General features: G+C 36.2%; 1 protein-coding gene across 6 annotated transcripts in view; it reads right to left on the bottom strand.

The window, feature by feature from the left end:
* Window positions 1-8,069, bottom strand: part of slc4a5b (solute carrier family 4 member 5b) — a 56,109-nt gene extending 48,040 nt beyond the window's left edge. For 2 of the 6 annotated variants that reach the window (XM_067433419.1, XM_067433418.1), the window contains exons 1-2: window positions 3,335-3,375; window positions 3,146-3,207 (exon numbers count right to left, since the gene is read on the bottom strand). The gene's annotated coding sequence lies outside the window, so the exon portion shown is untranslated. Of the gene's footprint in view, window positions 1-96; window positions 165-3,145; window positions 3,208-3,334; window positions 3,376-5,706; window positions 5,807-7,948 lie in introns of those variants that run through there. The other 4 variants (XM_067433414.1, XM_067433416.1, XM_067433417.1 and 1 more) reach the window with 4 other exon arrangements.
* Window positions 8,070-8,110: the final 41 nt, after the last annotated feature.

Genomic DNA, 8,110 nt, shown 5'->3' with positions numbered 1-8,110 from the left:
CAACATAATTACTCAAGTCTAATTTACATATCATTTAGCAAAAAAGATTTTCAGTTTCTCCTCCTTGTAAGCGTTGATGGGCCGCTTGTACTATACCTATTCATTATGTAATTAGGAATCAAACGTCTGAAGATGGAAAGTTGCAATAGTCTTTTCTTTTTGTGATGTCTATCCAAGTGAAACGGCTTCTAGAACAAGAAAAAAAATTGTCCCTCAGCAATTGATTGGATGGTTGTGAGTTGCTCGGTCGCCCTTACAAAAAATTATTTTATGAATTTGTGCTATTAGCAGCTATACTTCTTTTAAACTAAAAATAACAAAGTATACTTTCAGTCTACTTTTTATGCAAATTTTAGAAATATACTTAAAACTTGACTTATACTAACAGAAAAGTCTAGGGTCCCTATTTTAAAGATCTGAGAAGATGGTCTAAAGCTCATGGCGTGCGTGTGCACTTAGGGAGTGTCCGAATCCATGACGGATTAACAACGGAAAAAAAACGGTCGGCATGCCAGGCGCATGGTCCAAATGGTTTGTACCTAGTCTCTTAATGAGTCATGGGTGTGTTTTGGGCGCAACGTGCAGCGGAGTCTCATCTCCCATTCCCTTTAAAAGCCAGTTGCGCTCGCATGGCAGAATAAGTATGTTGTGCTATGCTACAAGCGAGTGTACGCGCGTTGTGCAACCGCCTATAGGCACATATTACTAACTCGCCCTTTAAATAACACAAAAAATACTGCAGTATTGACTTTACAGAGGTTGGTCAATTGTGCAGTTGATTTCATTTCCTCAAAAGAGCAACATGCCAACAATGCGCCTGAACACACCTGGTTTCAGACCAGCACGCCCGTGGGCGAACATGGGTGTGAGAGCATTCGCTATTTAAACAACGTGGAACTGTACGCTAAAATGATAACTGCGTCGGGCTGAAACTAGCAAAAAACACTTGCATCGCGCCTGGCGAGATATAATTAAATATTCTAAGTATACTTGGCTTGTAGTTGTTTACTTTTTTCTGATTGAGTAGCCTATTATGACAATGTAAGAATGTGTGCCTTGAATGCAATGTATGTCGCTTTGGATAGCGTCTACCAAATGCATAAATGTAAATGTATTAAATACTTTATTTTTCATACTGTCTTATAAACTTACATTGTTTGAAAATATTGATTTATAAATAAAACACATATGTTCCTAATTTTGAGTATCTATATTTTTGTGTAGGCTAGTCCACTGGTAGTGTAGCCTGACATGGTCATACTCAATTCTAGTCAGAATATGAGTCTGAAACTGCTCCATTGGGCTGTGATTATGGGGCGTGTTTCAACCCAACCAGGAAAGACCTCAATTGGACAGACCTGCAACCAATCAGAGCAACGAAGCATTGTCAAATGTCAACAGACAGAGCTCAACTACTGTGTTGCCAAGTCCGCGTTTTTCCCCCGCGGGTTGTTTTCTATGTCCGCAGGTTGAAGCGACTATTATGTGATATATAGACCCATGAGTGCGAATTTTAGCAGGCAACCTTGCCAAAATAACACACATTTTACCCCCGGAGAACCCCCCTGAGAATAAAAAATTAAATAAAATAATTTAATTGATTATCATTTTTGAGAGAAATAGTGAAGGTGAGTGTAGATACAAACAAGCTCTCCGTTTAGGATTCAAAGAAATATAATCCAAGCCCCTTTGATGACGTGATGATTACATTACTGTTGATCATCTGTCATTGGCTAAAGCCCGCCCTGATGATTTCAATGGTCCGAACAGTTTCTGTTCGGGGATAATTACTCCTCTATGGAGCGAGGCCAGACTGAAATGCTGACCTAAACATTTTGTGGGCGGGGCTAAGTTCAGCTGGCATCCAGGCTACTGGTAGTGTATACAGGAATTTACTTAAAATCTACTTAACTCTTTTCCCACCACTGACTGAATTTTACGGCTATCCATGTTCTCAAACAGTACAGAATATCCAGATCAAAACAAGAAGAAGAAGCAGAAAATTGCTTACCCAAATGTAAAATAATGCGATCAACAAACATTAAAAAGCGGTTCAAAACTGTTTAACGCAACAGAAAGAAATTTCAAACCCATGAAGAGAAACAGACTGTAAAGGGTGTTGATGGACTTGATCTGCTCAATCTGTGTTTTGATTTTCTCAGCTTTTTGTTTTAAATGTTGCTTTTTTTAAACAAAACTTATATAATAAAAAGGATGCATGAAGCAAGAATAAAAATGTTTTTTTTTTTTTTAAATGGAAAAAGTTAAAGTATATAATAATAATACCTCAAGAGGAACATGGTAGTATACTTAATATGCAAAAATAATACATCAGTAATAAACTATACGTATGAAGTTATGTTAACTACAAGTACACTTGTAGTATACAACTACTAAACTTGTAGTTTACATGAGAGTATATTTAAAAGTGTGCTTTCATAAACTAAAATAATGGGCTATAAGTATTAGACTAGTAAATTATCAGCGTACCTGAGAGTTTACTTCTAGTATATTTGCAGTATACACAAAAAACTTAGTTGTAAACTAGTTGTGTACTCAAAGTTTACAACTGCTTCACCTTATAGACTAAAAAGGGACAATTTATTCCCACAGTACACTTACAAGTATATTTCTTGTACATTATTAGTATACTTACTCCATAAAGTATCATTTAAAATATACTTCAACTGTACTTAAGTATACTTAATAAATAAACTTGAAGTATACATTTTTGTAAGGTTGATCTCATGTGAGGGAGGGGAAGTTATTCTGATTAAAGATTTGATTAATAATAATGTGCATGTGTGATGAATCATTTATAATAAATACTGCAATGTTCAATAAAAAACAAGAATTGTTCATTTTGATTTCATGGTGACTTTAACCCACAAAGAGAACTGCCTACAACAGATCATATATTTATTTATTAAGTATGTGAGAAGAACGCTAGTAATTGTATCAGTTTGTTCACTCATTGAAACAGACATGATTGCATGGCTCCATTCTTCAAAAAGATCCCTCTTCAAATCCAATTTAATTTGTGTGAACCCTGATATGGAGCATGTACATCCAATTTCTCTATAAAATTGGAATTGACATTTCATTTCTGGAGATCACGTGTGCATGGCGGCTTGTTAGCGCTCACCTGGTCCTGCAGTGTCGTATGTCACCCTTGCTTGTCATGGGCTCATCAGAGATAATCCTAAACTGAATGAATAAATAATTTTGCTAAATAAATACAACAGCTGAGCTCTTGACACAACCCTTAATGGGATTGAAATTTATGATGTTTGGGTCCTTGTGGAAAAAAAAGGCTCAAATAAGAGAAACTCACCGACTTTGATCAAACAACGCCATAATTTTCCAAACAAGGATCTGTGAAGATATCAGTTATTTAAAAACATATTAATTAATAGGATTTAAAGGGTTAGTTCACCCAAAAATGAAATTGATGTCATTAATGACTCATTCTAATGTCGTTCCACACTTGTAAGACCTCCGTTCATCTTCAGAACACAGTTTAAGATATTTTATATTTAGTCCGAGAGCGAATGGAAGTGTATGCACACTATACTGTCCATGTCCAGAAAGGGAATAAAAACATCATCACAGTAGTCCATATGTGACATCAGTTAGTTCATTAGAATCTCTTGAAGCATCGAAAATACATTTTGGTCCAAAAATAACAAAAACTACGACTTTATTCAGCATTGTCTTCTCTTCCTTGTTTGTGTTCAATCCTCAAAGATTCAAACGGTTATGAATCAGTGAATCGCTCAATGATTCGGATTGCTAATGTCACGTGATTTCAGCAGGTTGGCATGTGATCCGAATCATTGATCGATTCACTGAATCAATAACCGTTTGAATCTTTATTTGAGGTTTGAACACAAACACTGAAGAGAAGATAATGCTGAATAAAGTCGTACTTTTTGTTATTTTTGGACCAAAATGCATTTTCGATGCTTCAAGAGATTCTAATTAACAAACTGATGTCACATATGGACTACTGTGATGATGTTTTTATTCCCGTTCTGGACATGGACAGTATAGTGTGCATACACTTGCATACGCTCTCGGACTAAAATATAAAATATCTTAAACTGTGTTCTGAAGATGAACGGAGGTCTTACGGGTGTGGAACGACATTAGGGTGAGGAGTTAATGACATCAATTTCATTTTTGGGTGAACTAACCCTTTAATGGAATTGAATGAAAAAATCCTTAACATATAGAACAAGTCTAAAATACTGATTAAACATTGATGTTTTTTTCGTAGTAATGACTGAATTTTAAGAGACACAATAATTTATTCTCCTAGTTTAATGATATGGGACGGTATAGACTGTATTGATTATCAGTCACTCACTGTTAAAAACAGTTCCTCAACATGAATCTCTTTTCTATTCGTTGCATGCCTTCAAGGCAATTCTACCATGTGAATGAGTTTTCTGCAAAGCAGCGTCTCTGAAACTCAATTACCATTCATGACTCCAGGGTCAAGCACTTTGCAGGGCAACGTTTTAAATATTCATGTATTCTCTGGTTTTAATTCTAAGACTACAGCGTTATCAACTAGATACTATATTGCAGGGTGAAATTAATATTGGTCAAGTCTTCATGTTTAGTGATGAAGATATTAGTTTCTCTTTCTCTTCCCTTCATTCTGGTGGACTGCATTCTAGCGAGGTGACGTGTGAAATTGAATTTCCATTTCCCTGCTGTCAATTCTGATCGCTCACATTTGGTTGGACACTTGAAGCCACCAGGGAGGACTGAACAGGTGCATAGAATGGGACCAAAACAAAACAAATCAACGGATAAAACATCCCTGGTGATCTGAACTGGCCAAGAACATTCACCCCATCAAAACACCATTTGACCATTTCAAACTATCCCTGCACGCCTCTGACAGCACGCCATAAGTTCTTACTTTGATCCGATAACCGCAAAGCATCTTCATGGGTACCAACAACGGTTCCAGGTTAATTTCACTTTTTCTGTCTTATGGTGCATTGGTTTTGTTCCTAGATTTATATCTTTTGGGACACTTTCTTAACAAAAAAAATCTCAAAAATGGTTATGGAGAATATTACTTGTTACAGTAGCAGAATGAAGCAACATTATGTTTCAGACAAAAGATAGTTTGGCAGTGGAGCATGGCATTTTGGCAAAATACAAGAATTGCTTTTATTCTGCACTCAGTAATATAATAGCCCAATGTCCCCTCTGCTGTCAAGTTATTCTTAGCCTCTGGATAACCCCGCGTGCTTGACTGCATATTTCATTTGCAATGTACTGAAGGCTGTTGTGGAATATAAGAAAAAGTCAAAAGACATATTGAGAGATTGCATCACCCTCTTGAAGAATGAAATGACCTATAATCTGCATAGGTCAGTAAAGATATAATTATTTATTGGCATGTGCAGAGGTCACTTACTACTGGGTCACTTTACTAATAGAACTTGTCTTTGCTTTGATTAATTGATTCTGTTTCGGTGATTTCTTTTGTCACGCTTCAAGTACTGTTTTCCTCTTTCTTTTATTTTGTCTGGAAAATAATGTAATTTATATCCTTGGCCATCGTTTTTAACAACATTTTTCTGATGATGATTTATGACCCAACCTTACAAAAATGATTTTAGGCGTTAAGATGTTTTTTTTTTTTTTTTTGTAGTGAGAAATTGCTTGTCAATGAAAACCCACCCAGCTCAACTAATCGCAGACTCTGCAGCAGCTCAAGGATTGTGCATTGATCCAGTCATCATATCTTGATATATATGCACGCAGTGACCTTGGTGTGTGGCTGAAGGTTAAACGTTAATGGAATCTGATCTGAAAATGCCACATTCAGGGATGGAAAATCTAACATTTTTCTGAAAAAGATGAAAATAAAAGTAATTGATTTAGCCATCAGTTGATGTCATCACGTTTGAGCTTCAGCAAGAACCAATGAGGTTCATTCTTGTGTTACGCATCACATTTGAGCTTCAGCGAGAACCAATGAGGTTCATTCTCGTGTTACGCATCAACTTTGAGCTTCAGCAAGAACCAATGAGGTTCATTCTCATGTTACGAAGCACGTTTGAGTTTTAGCAAGAACCAATGAGGTTCATTCTTGTGTTACGTAACAAGTTTGAGCTTCTGCAAGAACCAATGAGGTTTATTCTCGTGTTACGCAGCACGTTTGAGCGTGTCAAGCAGGTTCGTTTGAGCTTTTGTTTATGTTCGCTAATCAATGTTTATATGTGAATAAAAGCCAAAATGAAATCTGTTTTATGATATAAAGTGATCGAGTATCATCAGAAAATTCAGAATAAACAGCTCAATTTATTTGGATTAGTTTTATGATCTCTTTATGAACAATTTGAAGCTTAAAAGTGGTAGTTGCGTAGCTGTCAATGGAGGGACAGAAAGCTCTCATATTTCATCAAAAAGCAAAAAGATCTAAATTGTTTTCATTTTTGGGTGAACTATCCCTTTAAAATAAAAAATACCATAGCAATTTGTATGTTTTAATTCTAAGAATATAACAATAAAGTTTAGTAAAGAAGCTTTCAGGATGATATAATTACACTGGTGGGTAACATGGCTGGGCGACAATATTAATCGCAATAATCAAACAATCAATATAAAATTAAAGAATATTGTGAAGACCGAATATTGTTGAAAATTAAGATTAATGTGCCAAAGACAGCACCAATTTGCCATTTCATTCCTCCTAAAAAACTAGCCAAGAAGTACTTGAGTTCCAGCAACTAGTTCCCCATCTGAAAGTGTTTAGTGCCAGTGAAAACATAGAGCCTCTTTTAAACCGTTGATAGACTTCACTAAAAACTTGTGAAACACTTGCATAATTTACCCTTTTGCAGTAGGTTGCGAGGTTGAGCCACTGTAGATTGGAGGCCAGGGCAATACCTTGAACTCTTCATTCTGTTCAGAACAATGTGTGCAGTGTGGCAGGCTACATTATTCTGCTGAAAGAGGTGGCATCAGGGAACACCATCGCCATGCCTGGTTTACAACCCTGATTAGGAGGCAAAACTGACGTCCACATGAACGGTAGGTTTCCAGCAAAACAGAGCATCACACTCCCATTGCCGGCTGTCCCACAGTGCATCCTTGTGTATCACTTCCCCAGGCAAATGGACCACATGTACATGGCTGCCCACTTTATCTGATTTCTAATTTGTGATGCAGCCTAAATCATAATCACACCATGTTCGTTCCTTGGTCAGAGGAGAACATGCACTTTAGTTTGGGACTAGCTTTCTGTGAAACTTGGGGTAAATATTCAACAATATTATTGTTTTGACTCCAATGACACAACAGGAAAATGATATCATCAGTTTAATCCAATTATCACTGTAAAGCTGCTTTAGAATCATCTGTCTTGTATAAAGCGCTATATAAATAAAGGTGACTTGACTTTGACTTTTGCATCAATAAGCCTTGGGCTTAATGTTTGGCTAATCAGTATATGTTTATTTAATTAAAAAGGTCTACATTTTTTGGCACTAAATATTTTGAATGTGAAGCATTAGCTATTCTATTGCAATCATTTTGTTGCTTTTTTAAAAATGGGTGAAAGAAAAACGTTTTGAATTATTCTAGAGCAAATCCAAAAATGTATATCACTCAGCCCTAGTGGTTAATAACAAATTCCTACAGTTTTAGTGTAGTAATAACTGTAATCTGGTTAAACAGGATGGATGTTTTAGAGAGAGAGAGAGAGAGAGAGAGAGAGAGAGGAGAGAGAGAGAGAGAAGAGAGAGAGAGAGAGAGAGAGAGAGAGAGAGAGAGAGAGAGAGAGAGAGAGAGAGAGAGAGAGAGAGAGAGAGAGAGAGAGAGAGAGAGAGAGAGAGAGAGAGAGACTTATACCACAAAACATCACATAATTCATCAGTCATTTCTAATACTGATGTACTGTTATTTTCTCTCCACTTACCGGAAGATGATATTCTGAGCAATTTGACAGACAGGGTGGAGCGTGATGTTGAGCACATGGAAAAAAACATTAAAAAAAATGTTTTAAAAAATGTCAACCTGAAAAAAACAAAACAAATGAAGAAACACATTTTTTAATATACTTCAATCCATTTTAAAGATG

This window comes from Pseudorasbora parva, chromosome 23, assembly GCF_024679245.1.
Source record: "Pseudorasbora parva isolate DD20220531a chromosome 23, ASM2467924v1, whole genome shotgun sequence".
NCBI classification, from domain to species: Eukaryota; Metazoa; Chordata; class Actinopteri; order Cypriniformes; family Gobionidae; genus Pseudorasbora; species Pseudorasbora parva.
Note: the sequence above shows the minus strand (reverse complement) of the source record. Positions and strands in the feature narration are given on the sequence as shown.